The following is a 20795-nucleotide window of genomic DNA, read 5'->3' on the forward strand; positions in this document are numbered from 1 at the left end:
ACAAAAACATGGCGCCCACGCAGAATGCCACATACACGAAATGAGCAGAGATTGCTATGCTCTCGAAGGTAAAAGGGTCTACCAAGGGAATTTTATTATATGAGGATTTTTATAGCATATGGAGTTGTATACTGGTTGCCAATGCACAATGCTCCAGTGTATGAGATACAATTTTCGTTTAAGGGAACAGAGAGGAACTCTGGGTGCGGAACCTTCCACTAACTTAGAATGATCAAACCAATAGAATGGTGGGATGTTGAGGGAAGCGCCTCCAACTTTAGGCATGTCCCCCCCCACACTTATTGGAGACAGATATTGTGAACCCATAACACACTGGGATCACTCAAGCAGTTGGAACTCACAGGCCGTACTTACGAAGTGTTTTTCCACTTATTTTAATCACAGATATTACTAAGCACTGATGACATACACGAAGTCCCTGCATCCACATATTGAAATACTTGTTAAGGCATTCGTATTGAATATTACCTTGTGAATCTTTCTTTATTTATCGATTATTATGAAAAAATTAGGTCCTTTCACCTTGCAGATTGAGGATTCTTTTGTCTGGAGACCTGACCAGACTTTATTAGACGAATATTTTGGAGCTTCTTGAGGGTGAGTTTGGATGTCACACTCATGTGGCGGCTAATATTAAACCTTACAAACATGCACATTCACATGCAAAAGTAGCAACTTCCTGCAGAAAAACAATCCAGAGAGGTGTTTTCCTCTTTTTATGTGTGAAGCAGAATGCAACACACATAGAAAGAGGAACAAACGATGAGAAATAAACATATTTCTCCTTTTTACGACTCACCTGGGGATGCATACCTTTTTGGTGCATTTCCAGGATTACAAGGTTTGGTAAATCTGAGAATGCATAAAAAAACATTGCATTTGCGCGGGAACACCCACCCATGGAGCGCCTCCCGTAGGAAGCCGGCTCTGTATATGGCATGCCACTAACTGGTTATACCGTGCACAGAGTTCAGGGTTTCCCCAAAAGTGTACAGGGCTCAAAGTAAAACTCAAAGAGCTCTATCAGTGGTAGTGTGGGCGAGCAGCCTAAGGAATAACACCGAGGAGTGTAAGACATTTATTACAAAGCATTGACCAATAATGGATACACGACTCAAACAGGAGATCCACACACATTTTTGAAAAATAAGCTTTGTTTGTACTTGATTTTAAGACCAAGATCTTCGCAATACGGTAAGTACGTTTTTAAATCTCAATACTTTTCACTTTCAAAAATCAACACATAGAACAATTTTGAAGCAGTTCAATATTAGACTATGGGGGAAACAATGTTGCTTTTAAACAGGTAAGTATCACACTTGCAGTTCCAGTCTTCGAGACCAAAGGTCAGCAACGGGCCAGTGTCAGGTGAGTACCAAATCTGCACCACCAGCGGCACAGGGGTGGCCGGCCCAAAGCATTTCAATGTAGACTGCGAGTGCTTGGAGCCACACTGCTTGCAGGTAAGTAAATCGGTTGCAGAGACAAAGCTTCGGCTTTAGGTTAAGCACAGTGGGGCCACAAAGCAGCACCAAACATACACCACCAGTGGCACGGGGGCAACCGGGTGCAGGGGGCAAATTCAGCATTGGCGCCCAATTGTCACCTGAACACCGGAAGTTCTGCCAGAATGATGACAGAACCCAAATCTCGCTAAGGACCTTTCCTTGGTAGCACAGAATGGTATTCACACTGACCCAGTGAAAGTTCCCAAAGGTAAGGGGGAATGTGAATGAGAGACAAACAAAGAAACAGGACACTGGTCTGCCTTGGCTGGAGAGTGATGCTCTTGACATCTGTAAAGGTCTGTAATACACAATTGTTAAGATTCTGTGCTTTTGAGGTAACATCAAACACCAACTTTTGAATTTCGGTCACTGAATTGGATCTCAGTAAGAATTAGTGGTTGTTATTAGACAATTGCTTCTGTATTTCAACTTTATAGGCAGATGCTTTTATCAGCAGGCTTCGTGGTCAAATCCGTGTTGTTTTTTAGTGTTATAAGAGCTTGTCGCTCATCAAGAGTGATTTTATAAGTAATGTACTGAAATGTATCTCTTAATTTAGTCACATCATTCATAACCAGAGTTTCAAAAGTCAACAATTCAACTGCCATTCTACTGCTGGGAGGATTAAAAGAGGAGAGTGGTCTTAACCTTAAAGGTCTCAGAAAAACAATTGTCATGAAAGAAATCTTTAAGACACAATTTGCTCAAAATTGTAATAACTCCATTTGGATGTTGAAGAAGTTTGTTATTTCTGTAGGCACAAAACTGAGCCCTTTACAGAGTATTGTTGTTTATGCCAAAGAAAGCACATGGTCTGACAAATTAGAAATAGGAATAAAGGAATTAGCATCCCTATTTGTTGCACCCAGTAATTGGAAGGGCCCCATTGATAGAACTTTCTGCAGGTTTGTCTCTCCCATGATTGGAAATTCCATTGTTGGGGTCTGCTTTTCCCCCTGCCCTCCTCAGCCTCGTTGTCCTAAAAAATGGGGATATTATGATGCTTGGGATCAAGTACTTGATCCTTCCCCTGTGTCTAAATCCTCAGTCGAACTGGCTGAAGATTCCGAAAAAGTAACTGCTGTTTGACTATTAAAACAACCCCAAGGCTGGTAGTTCTCAAAATTCTGTTGCTTTGGCTATGTATAAAACTCATCAGCAAGAAATGGATTTGCTTTTTCCTGGCTAAAATTGGTGATATCCCTTTGAACTTTTTTTGAACGTTTGGTTACGTTTGATCCAATCAAATTCAGGATTAGTTTTATTAACAATTGTAGTTTAATTGTCAGAGATTACATTTCCCTCACTCATTTTTCTTTCAAGTTTCACAATCATCTTGAGCTCCTTCTTACTGTGCTCGAGAGCTGTATCAATACCAAGAACTAAACAATGACGCAGACAAGTGACTCCAATATGACTGAATCCTTTACAGAACCTGGGGTCGTTTGTGGAAATAACTTGGACAATGCGTACTTGTAAGCATATAGGGATTGTGTCTTTTTTCAGTCATCATAAGTGCATGTAAAGTTGTGCACACATGTTTCTTTTACATTCTTTTAATTCATCCGGGAGTGTCTTGGTATTGTTTACAATAGGTGTATTGGTTGATGGTCCCAATACGGATGATCCACTTTTAATCCTGGAAATGTATTCTTCTGAGAATACAGGGGTGCCCCATTTTTTAGATCATGCCCATCAATGAGAATGAAATTAAATGGCAGGTCATTGCACAAATACATAAAGCCCCCAGAGGTGTTGATATTCAAATGTTGCTAAACTGAGCTGAATGCCGGTGGATCCTCAAATGGGACTGCACTAATAGAGGTCTGAACCCCCTGGAAAAATATACCTCTGTTGTTTTGCATTAACATTTCTCTGTACGTTGATTATTGCGAATACTTTACTGCTTTATCTCATTTGTATTATGATGGTATATAGAATTCAGTCAAATCCTTGTGATTTTCATCATTGGCCCTCTATTACGTTTTACACTGTGATTTTTTATCTGGCAATTGTCATCCTACAATATGTTTCCGTATTATGCGGAATAATATATATTTGAATATATATATCTGCATAAACTTATATTAGTACCGATTTACATACATATATAAGTATAAGTTTTGAGTAATTATGCCTCTTTTATTTGTTTTGGTTATATCCAAAATGGATTTGACGTATTTACTCTAAACCAGACTGGCAGTTTCCTCTTCCTCCCTGCATTCTTTTTCTTCTAAGTAATGGTATGTTTTCTCTTTGGTAGCAGGTTAAGTCATCGGGCCTTGACAAATATAGGTTCTTTGTCACTTGACCTAAATTTTATTACCTTAAATTTCGGGAGTATAAAATAAACTCACAATTGGTGATGGCTCTGTGAGCACTTAGTGATTTTGCAACTCCATGCTCTACTATCGTATGCGTGAGACTTAGTTGAATGGTCTTGTGTCATGGTTTCATTTATTGGCTATAACCCAAAAAAATTGGGGTACCCCTCTTTTAAAGTAATTGTCCTCATTCACAGACTGAAAATGTATGGTTGCTCTCTATGTTTGGTTATGTCCTGATGATGACCTGATAAGTAGCAAGGTTCAAATGCCATCAACGACTTCCTTGGCAAAAATCAAGAGGAAGCATAAACTGTGTTTTGTTTTTATCATCTGACAAACTTGTTTTTGTCTTCTTTTTTCTTCTGCCATTGTTTTTTCATTTACAGTTAAGTTTATATTTTCCCAATTGTATATATTTGTGTAACCTTTTTTTTTTGTCCGCATTTGCCATCCCTTGCTCCAAAAAGAGAAATATAAGCACCGACCACCGTATGTGTCCTTTAAAAACCAGAGTGGAACCTTCTCCTGACCAAGTTTAGGACAAATATACCAGATTGGCGGAAGATGATTACAAGGAATTTTTATTTGCTCCATCTTAGGCACCTGTTTGCCTGCTGGACTTGGATGGTTGTCGAATTATTGCGCCCTGCCACCACCATGTCCATGGAGTGTATAGGCATAATCATCGGACCCGGGGAAAAAAAAACCCCAAAAATAAATAAATAAATAAATAAACCCCGGGCTGTTCAAATGATCACTGTTATCTCCATTGCACCAACAGATTCCAAAATGTAAGATTACGTTTACTGCAGGTTCTGGCCATGTCCACTTTTGATGTATCGTATAGTGACATTAGCCAGCCAGCATGGGACGGAGCCTTGGAGTCAACCCAGTATTTACAAATCTGCCTTCTTGCAAGCAAGATTGCATAGAATAAAAACCTTTTTGCTGGTCCAGATACCGTATCGTCCAGCCCAAAGATTATTAGTGGTAGGGTGATGACTTTTGATGTTTTAAGGATTGAGTCCAAAGTGACCTTAACTTTGTCCCAGAAATCCGTTAGATGCGGGCACTCCATGAACATGTGTCTAACAGATGCTGCAGGGAGAAGGCATTTGTTACAACACTTTCCTGGCAGGAATTTGGAGAGCCTTAGTGGCGAGAAATAGGCATGATGTACTGTGAACAGATGGTTTCGCCTCTGCCACGCTGGTTTTACCGTTTTATAAAGAAGGGAAAAAGATCTGGTCCAAAGATCGCCCTGTACACTCATGTCTTGGCCCCACAACTCCTCAGGAAGAGAGAAATCCCCATCAACCTCCTCTGGTATTGACCAATACCATAGTGCTACCTCCTTTCTTCCCCCTTGTTTCTCTACCAGTTCTTTTTCTAAGAGGCAGTTCTTCCCTATTGGAACCTTTTTCCTGGATAACTCCCGGGCCCAGCTAACGAGTTGCAAATATTTAAATCTTGTTAATCCGGGGCCAACCTTTACATGTAAGTTTTCCCACTCCACCAACTTTCCTCCTGCAAAAAGGTCACCCCATCTACAAATCTCGGCTTCCTTGATCGGGACTGCTAGGCTATCATTCAGGCATGGGGGAAGCCCCGGAGAGTCCCAGATCGGGGCAAAGTTTGAGAAATAGGCCAGTCCTAGAGTAGTTTTTATTGGCACCCAGGCCTTTACCAGAGATAGTAGAGTCTTTAGTCTTACCTTTTTAAAAAATCTCTGGTCACCAAACTTAAACAAGAACCCGTCCAGTGGCAAGTTGGCCCCAACCAGCATGGCTTTAAACATTTTCCCATTTGAGGAGTCTGTTGGAACTTTTAATAACATCCTTGAATGGGTCAGTTGAAAAGCCCAGGCGTAGTACTGAAGATCTGGCAATGCCAAACCTCCCTTTTCCCTCCTCCTCCTTAATTTCTTCCATGCCAGTCTGGTTGTTTTGTATCTCCAAATAAAGGAGTTGATTTCTTGTTGGCAGTTTTGAAGCTGCTTTTTATCAAAGGTTAAGGGGATGGAGTTAAAAATAAACGTGTATTTAGGGAGGATGGACATTTTTATCAAACTAATCCTCCCAAGAGGCGTTAAAGGGAGAAAAGACCAAGATTTTAGTAGTGCCCTACATTCTCGAGAGACCCGATCTAAGTTAGTCTGGGCTAGTTTGCTAATATCCTGAGTGATCTTTATACCCAAGTATCGCATGGAAGAAGTCACTGTAAGGTTTACATTATCTAGATTCCAAGTCATGATCTCCGTCTTTCCCTCATTAATTTCATAACCGGAGATCCGCCCAAATTCCTTTGCCCTTTTTACAACAATGGGGAATGCTTCTGCTGGATTAGTAGTATAGACAAGGATGTCATCAGCATAGAGTCCTACCCGTTTCCCCCACCCTCCAAATTCAAATGATAGAATGTTAGACTCTTCTCTAAGAACTTGCACAAAGGGTTCTATATACATATTGAAAAGGAGCGGGGAGAGCGGGCAGCCCTGCCTAGTACCCCTCTTAATTTCAAAAGGCTCAGTACAGGCGCCGTTGATCGTGGGCCTGGCTTTTGGGTCCCTATACAGGAGACTGATGACTCGAGAAAACCTTTCCCCAAACCTAAACTTTCTCATGACAGCAGTCAAATGAGACCAGTTGACTCGGTCGAAAGCTTTGGCGGCATCTAAGGTCAGGACACCCAGAGGAAGAGAGAAGGTTGAGGCGATATCGATTGTGCCGATCAGATCATAGGTAAGATCTGCCAGCTGACGCCCTTGTATGAATCCCATCTGGGCTTGGTGTATTATCGAACCGATCTCGCCCCCCAGCCGCGTTGACAAAATTGCAGCGAAGATTTTATAGTCATCATTGAGGAGCGAGATCGGCCGATAAGCCCCGCAATCAGTCGGATCCTTTCCTGGTTTGGGTATCAGGACGATGGTCGCCTCCTTCCATGACTCAGGTGGAACAGCGCCTTCCATAAAAATGTCATTAAAGAGGTTCCTTAAGGTTGGAATAATAGTGGAACCGAGAACACGATATAACTCCCCTGGTAGGCCGTCTGGTCCCGCCGCCTTCCCTCGTTTTAGTCGATTGATGGCGTTACGAACTTCTAGCTCAGAGATTTCTTGGTCCAGGCTGTCCCTTTGTTCTAGTGAAAGAGAAGGCAATTCAATCTTGTCCAACCAAGCCTCTGAAGCCAATACATCCTCCGTGATCTCCTCTTTGTAAATATCCCTAAAGAATTCATGGAAGGCACATCCGATTCCTGAGTTTGAAGTTCTAGCAGTCACTTCCCCCCCACCTTTATTTCCCTAATATATTTTTTGACTTGGTCTGATTTAATTTTCCAGGCCAAAACCTTGCCTGCAGCCTCTCCATATTCAAAGTATTGAAGCTTGCTAGCCTCCCACCTCTTAGCCACTCTACTTTGAAGTATGTTTTCTAGGTCTTTCTTTAACTCCTCCCACCTCTTTTGATCCGTAGGGGATGGAGCGATGGATCCACTCTTGTTGTCTATAGTTGCTAATTCTTGCTCGATGTTTGCGAATGCTTCTCTATATTTCTTCGCTCTGTAAGATGCTCGGTTAGTTATACATCCCCTTAAATAGGCTTTTAGTGTATCCCATACCATAGCAATCTTCGCAGAATTTAGATTAAGTTCCAAGAACGAGGTGGCCTCCACAATGAGAAAGCTGGACTCTTCCTCCTCTAGCAGAATTGACCGGCAAACGACCAGGTAGTGTGTCTTGGCTGCTGAGAAAGGGTTAAAGTGAAGAGAATCGCAGAGTGGTCTGATAGGTGCGATGGCAAATAAACCAGGTCCTTGACAGCGTCTTTGAGGATGTAGCTGAAAAGAGCGTAGTCTATTCTAGATTTATGGTTATATTTGAGGTTCCGAAAGGAAACCCCCAGGATGTTACCCGCTCTCTCCCTCCATACATCCGCAAGTCCCAAAGTTGTCATAATTGCTAACAAGGTTTGCCTGGAGTTGGAGTGTGTCACTGCTCTGGAGTTAGGGGACTTGTCCAAGATTGGATTTAGAACTAGATTGAAGTCTCCTACCCAAATCACCGGATTTTGGGAGGCGATCAGGTGGCTCTGGATTTTATTCAGGTGTAAAGGATCATCTAGATTTGGCCCATAATACCCTACCAAAATAAATGGTCTACTATCTAACCGTACATTGGCTATAAGCCATCTCCCACTAAGGTCCTCCTGGGATTCTATAATCTGAGCTTTTGCCTGTTTTTTAAAAATAATGAGGATCCCACGTGTGTTGGTTTTGTGGTCTGTACATAGAAACGTGTCTACCCACTTAAGCTTTTTGAGCATTTCATTCACCTCGTGTTTGAGTAAATGGGTCTCCTGGATGACGATGACCTGTGCGGGGGAGTCTCTCAGATATTGTATAATTCTATGCCTCCTGCCCCTCACACGCAGGCCATTGACATTCCAGGTTAAAAATTGTAACCCAATCATGACTTCTTCCTAAGCCATCTCACTGGGTCACCTTTAGGGCCTACAATACCCACCATTCCAAAAAACTGAGCATTACGTTTGGAGAGATAGAATTTCAAACCAAATGGAACAAGAACAAACATACGAGGACTACTTTTTTCCCCCTGCCCCCCCTTCCTTGGAGAACCCCCCCTTACTTTCCCTGGCCAGATGAATAGCCAGATTTGCGTCCTCTGACAGACCCTCTACCCCCGCCCTGTTTGTCTAACATAGAAATGATAGTAGTGATCGCCGATTATGTAAGCTCATTAAAGCTGAAGAGGCCAGGCTTACACAGAAAGCGTGCGCAGAAGATCTAGCAGTGGACGCCAGGGCATGTTGGCCTATCTCCCCGTCTCCCCCCTTATGTTATGACTTCATTACCAGAGCCTTTATTTATGTTTATATTTATATTTTATTATGATGTTTCTTATATTTTCATCATTTTTTTTTATTTGTTCTATTGTTAACTGTTGTTAACTGTTATTAACTATTTTAGTTGTTAACTTGCTATATTAATCTATAACCTCGTATTCGTTACTTATTTATATATGTTGTTTTTTTTGTTTTTTTTATTAAGTTGTTTGTTTATATATATATATATATATATTTTTTTTTTTACACTTAATGAGGGTACATCTATTAGTTATGTCGGGTGCACCCCCACCAATTGAGTTTATATACAGGGTGACTATGGCATCTGTCTGTTCCATAGGGCCATTTACCCTAGAAGTAGCGCTAAAAGTGGATAGCGCAAAAGTGGAACTAGGAGGGCCTAGAGCCTGCCTAGGATCTAGGATCTAGGATCTACCTTGTCCGTGGTCCCTGATAGAGGCTAACAATTCATCTGCTTCAAGAGGGGAACGGATGTTATGCATTTTGTTGTTAAACATCACCCTCAAGAATGCGGGGAACCTCATCTGCACCGTTGCACCCAGGGCCCTAAACCTCTCCATTCTCTGGCCAAGTTCCCACTGTCTATCCAAGGTGGATTTTGACAGGTCTGATCGTACTTCGAAGGAGAAATCTTGTGCCTTTAGAGATTTCGCTTTTAGAGCAAGGTTCAAGATTTTTTCTTTGAGACTGTAGGTTAGAACATTCACTAGAATCTTTCTAGGTTTCTCTCTCCCTGGTTTAAGGCGAAAGGGGTCTCTGTGGATCCTTTGTATGTCCTTTTCTAACTCTTCTGTTGTTTCTTCCAAATTCAGAGCGTTCTTCAATAGGGACACAACGTAGGCCTTTATATCGCCTCCCTCTTTTCCTTCAGGGACCTTCAGGAGTCTAAGATTATTTCTCCTAGAATAATTTTCCAGGGACTCGACCCTCTCTTTCATTGCGTCTCCGTCCCTCCGAAGACACTGGATCTTGCTCTCTGCTGACTCGAGGTTAGCTTTTAATTCCCCCACTGTTCCTTCCAGGCTTTCTGTTCTCTCATAGAGACCGTCCACTTTTTTTTCGAGTGTCTCACAAGCTGCCCTGATATCATTTTGATTACTCTTGGATTCTATAAATCCACACTTAATCTCCTCCCTTATTGTTGAAAGGAGTACCTCTAAGCGGTCGTCCCCAATGGATTCTCCCAAGGTACGGGCACTAGGTGTTATTGTCGTGTCACTGACCGGATCTGGACCTCCACTGCTTCCCATTAAAGTTAACTGAGCCACCTGGACTGCGGTTTCTGATCCAGCCTCCTCACCACCCTTGGTGGCTGTTACATTTAGGTCTCTTGCCAGGGGTTGTGGTGGGGTGAGTTACGTGCTTAATGTCCCTTCCCCCCTTGCCTCCCTGTACCCCCTCCTTACTGACAGTAGCTGGGTCTCCGCAGAACACCGCTGTAGTGTTGCTATCTCTGCTTCCTTCAGGCTCCGAGTCCAGATCCAGTAATGGCCGCTCTGCGAAAAAGGGATGAATTGCTGCCTTCACTGCCTTTTTTTCTTCTGTTCTGCCCAGGCAGCCTCTTAGGAGACCACGCAAGCCGCAGTGCGGCCGCGCCGAAGCTCCACGGCTGCTTCAGTCCACCGCGGGAGATGGGGGGGGCGAGGTCGGACTCACGCACATCCAGCCGGCGCAGCTCCGCAGCTCCGCTCTCTACAGCCTGATAGGATCCGAAAAACCGATTTGACCGGAAGACAGAAACGCAAAACGCCGAACCACCTAACTGCCCCACACCCTCGAAGCCGCAAGACCTCCGGGAGTCTTCCGCGTCTAATCCTGGTAAGAGATCGGCGCCTGGTCGATCACATACTCGCTGCTTCCTAGGCTAGGGAGAGATCTGCCTATGACACGCGAACCGCCCTAACCAGCGGCCGCCATGTTCTCCTTCGACTTGTGTAACCTTGTGAGCACCAGCTTATTACTGTTATTTGTGTATTTTTAACTCGTGTATTTACAAATTTCTCTTTTGATAAACAACTGTGGGCATCTGATTATATTTATTTTCTTATTATAAAATATTCTTTCATTTGTTGAGTCATTATGTATTTTAATTAGTTTTCATTTTTATTATTATCTTAACCATTGTTGCTTTCATATTGTTTATTGGCCCCAGGTTTGGGGAACAGGGCTGCCCCTGTATGTTGCAATCATATTCTTAATAGGGGAGGGAGACACAGTAGGGGCAATTACAGGAACAAGCAGTGGAAGAGGACAACTGGGTCATGACACCAAAGCTCTTCAATGGAGATTCTGTTGTTATCAACCAGGCCACAGGAATGGCACAGGTGGTTGCAAGACGGAGACCAACAACAGCAGAGGTAAGTAGAGATGTAGGTAGTCGTAGGGGCACCGTTGCTTCACTTCACCAAGGCGCAGGGACTTTAGGGCATGGATGCCTTTTGATGTTGGAGTCTTCTTGCTGGTTGTTGTCAGGGGGATCTTCTGGATTCACACTGCAGGTGCCACAGTGGAGATGAGGAGAGGTCAGCCAATGCTGGACTCAAGGTCAGGATCGTTGGGGAGACTTCACTGGACAAGTGAGACACTCAGACTCTGGCTGTGGGCATCAGGTGCCGAGTGAGCAAAAGTTGCGGTTCCAGCTGGATCCAGAGATCTTGGAGTAGACAGGTCCACAGGAGAATACACAAGGGTGAGCTGGTAGTAGTGTTTCCTGGAAGGGAAGAACCACACATCAAAACAAGAATGAATATAAGATCATAAAAATTGGGAGGGTATTAGGTATATAGTTGCTGTAAATACAGCTGGCGTGCTCTGAACCCCATTGCCACTCACTACCAAAGAGTGCCAGTTGCAAGTTGAAAAACAACCTGCTGTTGAACATATCCAAGAAAGAAGGTTGATGAAGCACAACCTAATTACAGTTATATAGAGTCTTAACAATAACAAGAATGTGTAATCAAATTAATTTACCATACACATATATATGCACAATGTAGTTAATGACATAAACTGATCCGAAATTCCATCAGGACAAGATAACCAAATCACGATGCTCGTAAATATAGTTTTCTTTATTCCTTGTTCTTTTCAAACTTATATTCAGATGTAAACTGCAGCCAACACTTGTTTTCGTCTGTACACAATTCGTACTCAGACTTTCTCAAGGCTATGATGCGATCCTTTAAAGAATCATTAGTCATGTCATAGTTAAAACATCAGAAAGAAGTGTGCCGGAAACCAGTCCGCACAGCAGACAATTAACAACCGGAGTAATCTGATCAAGAAATAATTAGACTGAACGGATGGAAGCTCCTAGACTAGATAGAGCTTCATATGGTGTAATCGTCCCATCAGCACTCGACGTGTAAAAGCTCAAATTTCAACCTCTCAAAATATGGAGGTGAGTAAGTAAGAAAAATAGTCAAACTGTCGCCCACGATGAGGTTACAAAATCCTAAAGCGCGAAACAATGTAGCATCCAGGTGAGAGAGGCCGGCCCTTGTTCCGTAGTAATCTCGAAAAGTACCGGTCAGGAACGCATGATAACGCGGCTCACCATGATGGTGAGCCGACTGGTTCCCGGCAAAGTTCTTGATTTGGTCATCTTGTCCTGAGGGAATTTTGGATCAGTTTTTGTCATTAACTACATTGTGCATATATATGTGTATCATAGATTAATTTGATTACACATTCTTGTGATTGTCAAGACTCTATATAACTGTAATTAGGGTGTGCTTCATCAATCTTCTTTCTTGGAGGTCCACAGGAGATTGGAGTTTTGTTCTAAGGCAGCAGTCCTCCCAGAGTTTTCAGAGGTCGGTGGCTTCAAGACAGATAATAGGTTAATTGAAGCTTGAGACAGGCCGGTAGGGCGGGGCCCAAGGCAGTCATCTTCTTCAGTCTTCTCTGCAGGGATGTCTTCTTTCTTGTTAGATCATTACAGATCTAGTTTCTAGGTCTAGGGAGTCACCTAAATACTAAATATGGAGGTGTTTTAGTGGAGTAGTAGGCCGGGCCAAATAGCACCTTATCTGGGGTGACTACACCCACTTTTATACCACCTTCCTGTGGGAGTGGGCACAGACCTAGCCCTGATTGGAGGAGTTCCATCATCTTCAAGATGGAGGGGACAGAAAAGTAGGTTTTTGGGGGGTACCTCTGCAGTGCTCTCTGGGTAACTAGTTTAATAAATACTCTACTGGCATCTGTGTGGGTTTCTTGAAATGAGTAGTTTGGTACCAAACACTCCGGGGTTCAGAGAAGCCATCATGGTGCTGTGGAACTTGAATTGTCAAGTTCTCATGCCATGTACTCTCCATAGACCCTAATACTGTAGGGGCATATCTGCTCATGCAGATAGTCTCACACCTGTGATATAGTGCAGGTCTTCAAGAAGGATGACTTACCTATATCTTGTAAAAACAGGGAAGGCTTGGATCCTGTTCTCCCCAGACTGGACCACCCAAATATTGAAATCACAGAAAGGTGTTCGAAACTCGTTGGCTGTTGAGTGTGGGGGAAGGTAGAACAGGGTGTGTCACGAGGGGACTGAATGGAAATTATGATCCCCCTTTTTCTAGGTGTCAGCACCCTTAAGTAGGATATGCATCCCCACCCTCCCACAGGAAGGACAGTAGACATGTGTCTTTGAATGAGAAATTGTACTCCTTGTGTTTTAAGTGCAAATGCAGGGCTGGTTTAATTTCAGACTGGCACACATAATTTATCGATGTTTGTCTTGTGATCAGTAGTTTGCTGTATATATTTTTGTCACAAATACGTTTTCGTATTATGTATGTGTAGTATATATTATCTCACAGAAGAAATAGTTCTAAATCATGCATACAAATGTGTTGCAGTTGTGTGATTTACTAATGTGGTGTTTCCTTTTAAAAGACATATACAATTGATTTATGAATGTCTTTTTGAAGTATCAAAACTAAGCAGAATAAATGCTCAAAAACCTCAGAATTAGTGATCTCAGGTTATTGTGAATATTTACAATAAACCTCCCCTGACACCTTTCTGTGATTTCAATTACCTATTTCTTGGGCAGTGCTAGTTGGCATGGCACTCAGGCAGTGTAACATGTTGACTTGGTTGTTTTGTCAGCACCAGGCCATGAATGCTGCAGTGGCAGGCTGCATGACCGAGGTGAGAGGTACCTAGAGGACTCTCTTCAGTCCCAATGCCCTAGGTACCCATGTATCTTTTACCAGGGTCTTACAGGGGGCCTGTAGCGCCAATTGTGGATCAGTTTTAGGAAAAGAACACTGGTACTGGGAACCAGGACAGCAGGGACCAAGTACTCTACAGTCAAAGTTGCATCAAAAGCCAGGCAAAAAGGTGGGTGGGGGTACTGCAACAGGACCCCATTTTCTCACACCTCCCTTGCGCATAGTAAGGAAACGCAGCAATTTGCATTGCATTGTCTTACTCCAGATTTATGAAGCCATTGAAAGTTGCACAATGTGTCTTTGTGTACCTTCAGAAATCTGACTTAGAGGCTTGCGTCATGCATATACTACTTTGCACAGGACAAACACAACACAAGCCTCTCATGAATATGCCCCCAAATGTCTGAACCTGTGATGCTGAGCAGTATTACTATTGCAACAATACATAATCAGTAGTGTAGACCAAACCTGTCTCACGGCACACTACACCCAGCTCATGCTCTCTTCTAGGAGGTGAACAATCCAACGCTTAATGAATTCTGCTTTACAGTGATAGAAAGAGCCAATATTGAAGGATCAAAAATTGACTTCCCTATCAACGCTTGTCCCCAACAAGCCAGTTAACCCTGTGGTAATATTTTTGACACATTCTGCTTGAAACACAAAAGTCAGAAGGATCGTGAGACCCCACATTCATGGTGTGTATTCATACTGAAATTCAAGAGCAAGTGAGCTTTTGCCCTTTGGCTCCACAGGAGGTTTCTGTTCTCCCTGAGCTCACAGGTGACCTGCCCCAGTAAATCTCCCTTCCTGCCACTCTTCCCAGAGTGGGTCATGCCCTCAGCTGGCGACGGGCACTTGGAACCAAAAGTGAGAGTCCCATGAGGGTCAGCCCCCACTGCCTCATTCGGAAAGTTAAAAAATCAAGAAGAGTAGTAGTATTTTACTGGTGGCCCATAAGCCTCTCACCTATTCTACACCTCTCATGTCTCTTCACAGCGCCAGACTGCAGTAAAGCTCCACATGGTTACTTTCTCCACTGATTTTGCCAAGCAAGTTCCCTTGGTTGTGGTTTCACTAAATAGCAGGTAGGCAAAGTATGAATCCCATTCATCCATCCATATGCATCACTAATTAGATGATGAGGCATTTGACTTTTCTTGCACCATTATGCAACACAGCAAAACTGAAGGAACCAAAAATATTACACTAGTGGACCATACTCACCAATAGCCCATATACCTTATTCATGAATAATAAATCAGTCGGCAATGGGTGAAGGGAAGAGGAAGGTTTTGAGCTGCTTCCTAAAATGGAGGAGGGAGCTGCTGGATTTAATGGTCAAGGGAAGGGGGTTCCAGAACTTCGGGGCCAGGGTGGCAAACCTTCGCCCCCCAAATTTATTGGTTCTGGTTTTGGGCATAACAAGCATGTGAAGATGGGCAGAGCGTAAGTTGCGATTTGGGCGATAAAGATGGATGAGTGAGGTTAGGAAGGCGGGGCTGGTGCCGTGAAGGGTTTTGAACGTGAGGCAGCCCAGCTAGAGAAACGAAACAATCATGGCTCCAGTCACGTCAATAGGTTTAAGCCTCAGAGACTACTCTCCTCCTGAGGCGAGATAGCCGGGAGAGTAAAACTGCTTTTTAACGATTTGTATCATTTGATTTTAAAGAATCACTTTTAGAATTTATATGTTGACAAATTGATGTACGCTGTTTTTTTAAAGACTGCACCTGTTTACAATTGCACTTTAAAAACCATAGCACGTAATCCCGAGCACTTCCCTCACCTTACCTGTTTTGAACTCCCCGCGCTGCCGATTTCAGGGCTGCGGCGGGTCGGAGTTCTTGGCGCCAGAATCGGTGCGAGCACAAGCCACGCCCACTGACGCTGGCCACGCCCCCTTGCAAAACCTGTAAAGCGAGCTGTATTCAAGCCGCAAAACAGAGACTACTCTACTCCTGAGGCGAGATAGCCGGGAGAGTAAAACTGCTTTTTAACGATTTGTATCATTTGATTTTAAAGAATCACTTTTAGAATTTATATGTTGACAAATTGATGTACGCTGTTTTTTTAAAGACTGCACCTGTTTACAATTGCACTTTAAAAACCATAGCACGTAATCCCGAGCACCTCCCTCACCGTACCTGTTTTGAACTCCCTGCGCTGCCGATTTCAGGGCTGCGGCAGGTCGGAGTTCTTGGCGCCAGAATCGGAGCGAGCACAAGCCACGCCCACTGACGCTGGCCACGCCCCCCTCCACATCACTATAAATGTGCCCCCCATATACGCGCAGCGGACGCGCCGCCAGCGCGCCTAAGGCAAGCCCGTCTGCGCCCGTCCGCGCCACGACCGGGCCCAGGGCCACAACCCCTGCCCAGAGCGACCCCGAAAAAAGAATACGGAAATACTCCAGTCAAGAACTTCAAGATCTGAGACCACGTGTCTCATGTGCCCGGATAGAACCACACAAAGAAAGTAAAAAATGCCCAACTTGCTCACAAGTCTTTGATTTTTCCCCCATTAAGAATCAGGCTAACACTAGAATACCAAAATACAGAAATTACAGTTTGAAAATCGCCTTGCTCAATGTTAGGTCCTTAGTCAAACACAACATACAAACAGCGGAATTAATAGATAATCATAATATTGATATACTATTTGTTACCGAAACATGGGCAGATGAAGCTTCAGATGCTGATCTGACCCTGGCTATTCCGGAGGGTTACTCCTTCTCCAGAGCTGATAGAAAAATAAAATGCGGGGGAGGATTGGCAATTATAGCAAAAAAAGACTATAAAATTAAAACTTCAGATAAAGGAAGTACCACAGACTAAGAAACCTTAACATTCCAAATAAAAATCACTAACAAATATACATTCAATGGACTACTAATATATAGACCACCTAGTGCAAAAACGCCATTGATTGAGCTGTTAAGCCCGTTTCTCGAATCCAGTGTGACTAGTCCAGACTACACAGTTTTAGGAGATTTTAACCTACATTTAGAAAAAATCTCCGACCCGAAGGTAGCCCCATTTATTGATGCAATGTCAAATTTTGATCTAAAACAAAAAGTACACATGGATACCCATGATGCTGGTCACACATTGGACGGTATTTTCACATCATGTGAAAGTCTAACAAAAACAGATACTATCCCTATTCCGTGTTCAGACCACAAACGAATCAGTTTTTATTTAGAAATTAAAGAGGATACTGGAAGACCTATGGAACACATCAAACAAACAACTTACCACGAATGGTCTAATATGGATAACCAGGAATTCATTGAAACACTCCAATCATCATACCCCGTATTTCACGAAAATTGTAATACAGCCTGCAATTTAACGAGTGGTTGGAGAATGCAGTTGAGCTAAATGTCCTACGAAAGAAAGCCACTTTGAAAAGAAAAACCCCTTCACAGCCATGGTTCTCAGAAGCACTAAAAATCCAGAAGCAGACGTGTAGAAGAGCGAAAAAAAAGTCGAGAACTAATTATGACACTCACCTCAAACAAGAATACAAAGCTACATTAGCATGTTATAAAAAACTAATCATAACAGAAAAAAGTAAATACTTTATCCATAAAATCAACGAATCTAAAAATTCAAGTAAAACCCTTTTTGACACTGTTAAAAAATTATCAACATTTGAGAACAATAACACAGAAGCATTATCTTCAGACTTCTGCAACGTGCTAGGAGAATTTTTTGTCAGCAACGTTTCATCAGTATATGACTCCTTTAAAAACCATAGCACTGAAACATCTAAAAGGGACAATTTACAGACAACAACCCCAGTGAGTAATCCCCCAGATCAAACTACACTGTTCCTTTTCACTCCCCGACAGCAGAACAGATCCAAAAAGAGATCCACACTATTAACTCAGGTAGCCCAATGGACCCCTGTCCATCCAAAATAATGCACATCTGCTCCAAACAGCTGAGCATAGTACTAGAAAAACTTTTTTTCCCAAATTATTAAAACCAACATCTTTCCCGAAACGATATCGATCAGGCCACTTCTAAAAAAAACTAACTTGGACTGCGAAAACCAGAACAACTATAGACCAATAGCCAGGATCCCTTTTGATAAACAATTATCCCGATACTTGCTGGACGGCAACTGGCTGGATCACTCACAGTTCGGTTTTCGTGAAGGGCACGGAACAGAGACTGCGCTTATCACAGCAGTGGAAGAACTCAGGCAAGTATTGGACAACGGATCGAAGGCCGCCTTGATACTACTTGATTTATCGGCGGCCTTCGATACAGTCTGCCATGAGATCCTCATAACACGCCTGAAAACAGCACAATTACATGAATTAGCTTGTGCACTCATTGCCTCCTATTTAGAGAATAGAACCTTCTCAGTAGAATCGGGAGAAGCAAAATCCAATCAATTTAACCTACCATGTGGAGTCCCGCAGGGCTCCTCGATGAGCCCCACTCTTTTTAATCTGTACGTTACTCCCCTTGCACAAATAATAAGGAACTGTGGCTTCACCCCAATATCCTACGCTGACGATACCCAAATCGTGGTCTCAATAAATAAAGACATAAAGAACACAGCAGAAAAATTACATATCTGCATGGTACAAATCAGCCAATGGATGAGAACAAACTGCCTAAAATTAAATGGGGATAAAATTGAAGTCATGATATTAGGAGGGGACACAAAAATATGGTCCCATTCATGGTGGCCAAAAGAACTAGGAGGATGTCCAGAACCAACAGAAAAGGTGAAAAACCTGGGAATCACGCTAGATATCAATCTTTCCTTTGATGCCCAAGCCAGTAAACTGGCATCATAATTTTGGTACATCCTGAAAATGATTAAGAAAATCCTACCTTACCTACCGTATGACTCACGTAAGACAGTGGTGACAGCATTAGCCTTGTCCCGACTGGACTACGGGAACGGCCTATATGCCGGAGCCAGGAAGAAAATCCTACTCAAACTCCAACGCCTGCAGAATGCAGCAGCCAGGCTGATACTAGGGATACCAAAATTTGAAAAAATCAGCCACAAACTAAAAAATCTACATTGGCTGCCAATTGAAAAAAGGATACAATTCAAATCACTATGCTTAGCATATAAAGCAATTAATGGAACTGGATCACAATTTCTAAAATCCCATTTAAAACTATATGAGCCAAATAGACCTCTTAGGTCCAGCCAAAAGAAAACAATCAGTGTCCCAAGATTCAAGAGAGCTAACTGGGGCGGAAGAAGTTTCCTGGTGCACACGACAAGAATCTGGAACCAACTACCGCTAGATATAAAAAATAGCCCATCTTTGAAATCTTTCAGAAAGGAAGTTAAAACGTGGCTTTTCTCCGCATAGCCCTAATCAACATCTTCAAGAGCCAGAGGTATCTCACAGCGCCAAGACGCCCTTGGGCATTCGCGCGCTCTACAAATGGATAAATCAAATCAAATCAATCATAAGCGGTACACAAGTAAATTATTTACAAATACAAAAATGCAATGATGTAATGCAATGCTAACGTGCGGTTCTAAGGTTATATTGTATATACTAGGCCAATATCATGTATTTATCATATTTATATCCCATCAGACGGCCCTTTTGGCCTATTATAGCCAATATAACTGGATTCATTCTACGAACACTCCCTCATCGATCTGCATAAGATCTGAAACTTCCTTCTGAATCATTTGTTTTTTGACTTTGGCCTGACGAGAGATAGTCAAGGCAGACGTTATTCTAGCCGCACAGAAAGAACAGCAAGCTGGGCCACAATGGAGACACAGACAGCAAGTAAATATGACTCCAAAGGCCCCAGCAAGAATTATAAATATGTTTCAACCCCAGGTCGCCAGAAGACCCCAGAACCATACACTAAGGGACCAAGTACCATTGTCGACATGTGCTTCACTGGCTAATTGGTGTAACTTCTGGATTGCGAGATGTATGGTTGGGGCCGAATCAGGGATGAAAACACAACAAGAGCTGCCGATCACGCGGCAGGCTCCACCCCTATCTGCGAGGATGACGTCAAGAACCATCCGGTTCTGAAGCGAAACAAGCCTCGTAGCCTGAAGCTCAACAGTAATATTAGTCAGAATCCCAGTTGTGGTCTGGACCACATTTTCCACTATTCTTGACAGACGTCTTATACTACGGCTGTTGAAAATCGGTCCCCAAAAAGGGGTGAGACCTTTAGCAAAGTCTTCAAACTGTTGCAAGGAGGTGTCAGTCTGATCAGTACTATCAGTATCGAAATTCCTGATACTCCGGTTAGATTCTATCTCTCTTTTAACTAGTTAATGTGTCTTATGATAATCAGATGGGGCAATATAAACTGGGGGATATAGGAATGAGAGGTAACACCGCCCTGCCCATCCCCGGGGTAGCCATGTATATGCGTTTTCACCGCACACAAAATATACATTGGGAGGAGTAATCACGGGAGGAGTACTATATGTCTGCAAGGTGTAAGTGTAATTACATCTACTGCTTCCTACCTTTATGTGACCTCATCCCTGTATGCAAAAGGGGGAAGTACCATTTATAATGGGAATTGGTAAGGCTTTGTCATTGGTGACATTTCGTTCTTTAAAGTGCTGAAAATACATGGTGGAGTTGAAAAGTTCAAAATCCTGCATTTCTTCTTGTAGCCAAGTAGCATTTTTATATTCTGTGTATACATTCATACAAACATTTGGGTCTAAGGATCCCTCTCCTCCATTCCCTTCAGCATCAAATCCTTGGTGCTGTTCTATATACTTCAGGATGGCCTCATAGTCTTTTTCGGTATATATCTTAGGTTCAGCCACATAGTGAGAATACATCAGTGACAATAATTGGAACCAGGCTTCACAGCTAGCTATGTGGGACAAGGGTAG

Source organism: Lissotriton helveticus, chromosome 2_1 (genome assembly GCF_964261635.1).
Source record: "Lissotriton helveticus chromosome 2_1, aLisHel1.1, whole genome shotgun sequence".
Taxonomy (NCBI): Eukaryota; Metazoa; Chordata; class Amphibia; order Caudata; family Salamandridae; genus Lissotriton; species Lissotriton helveticus.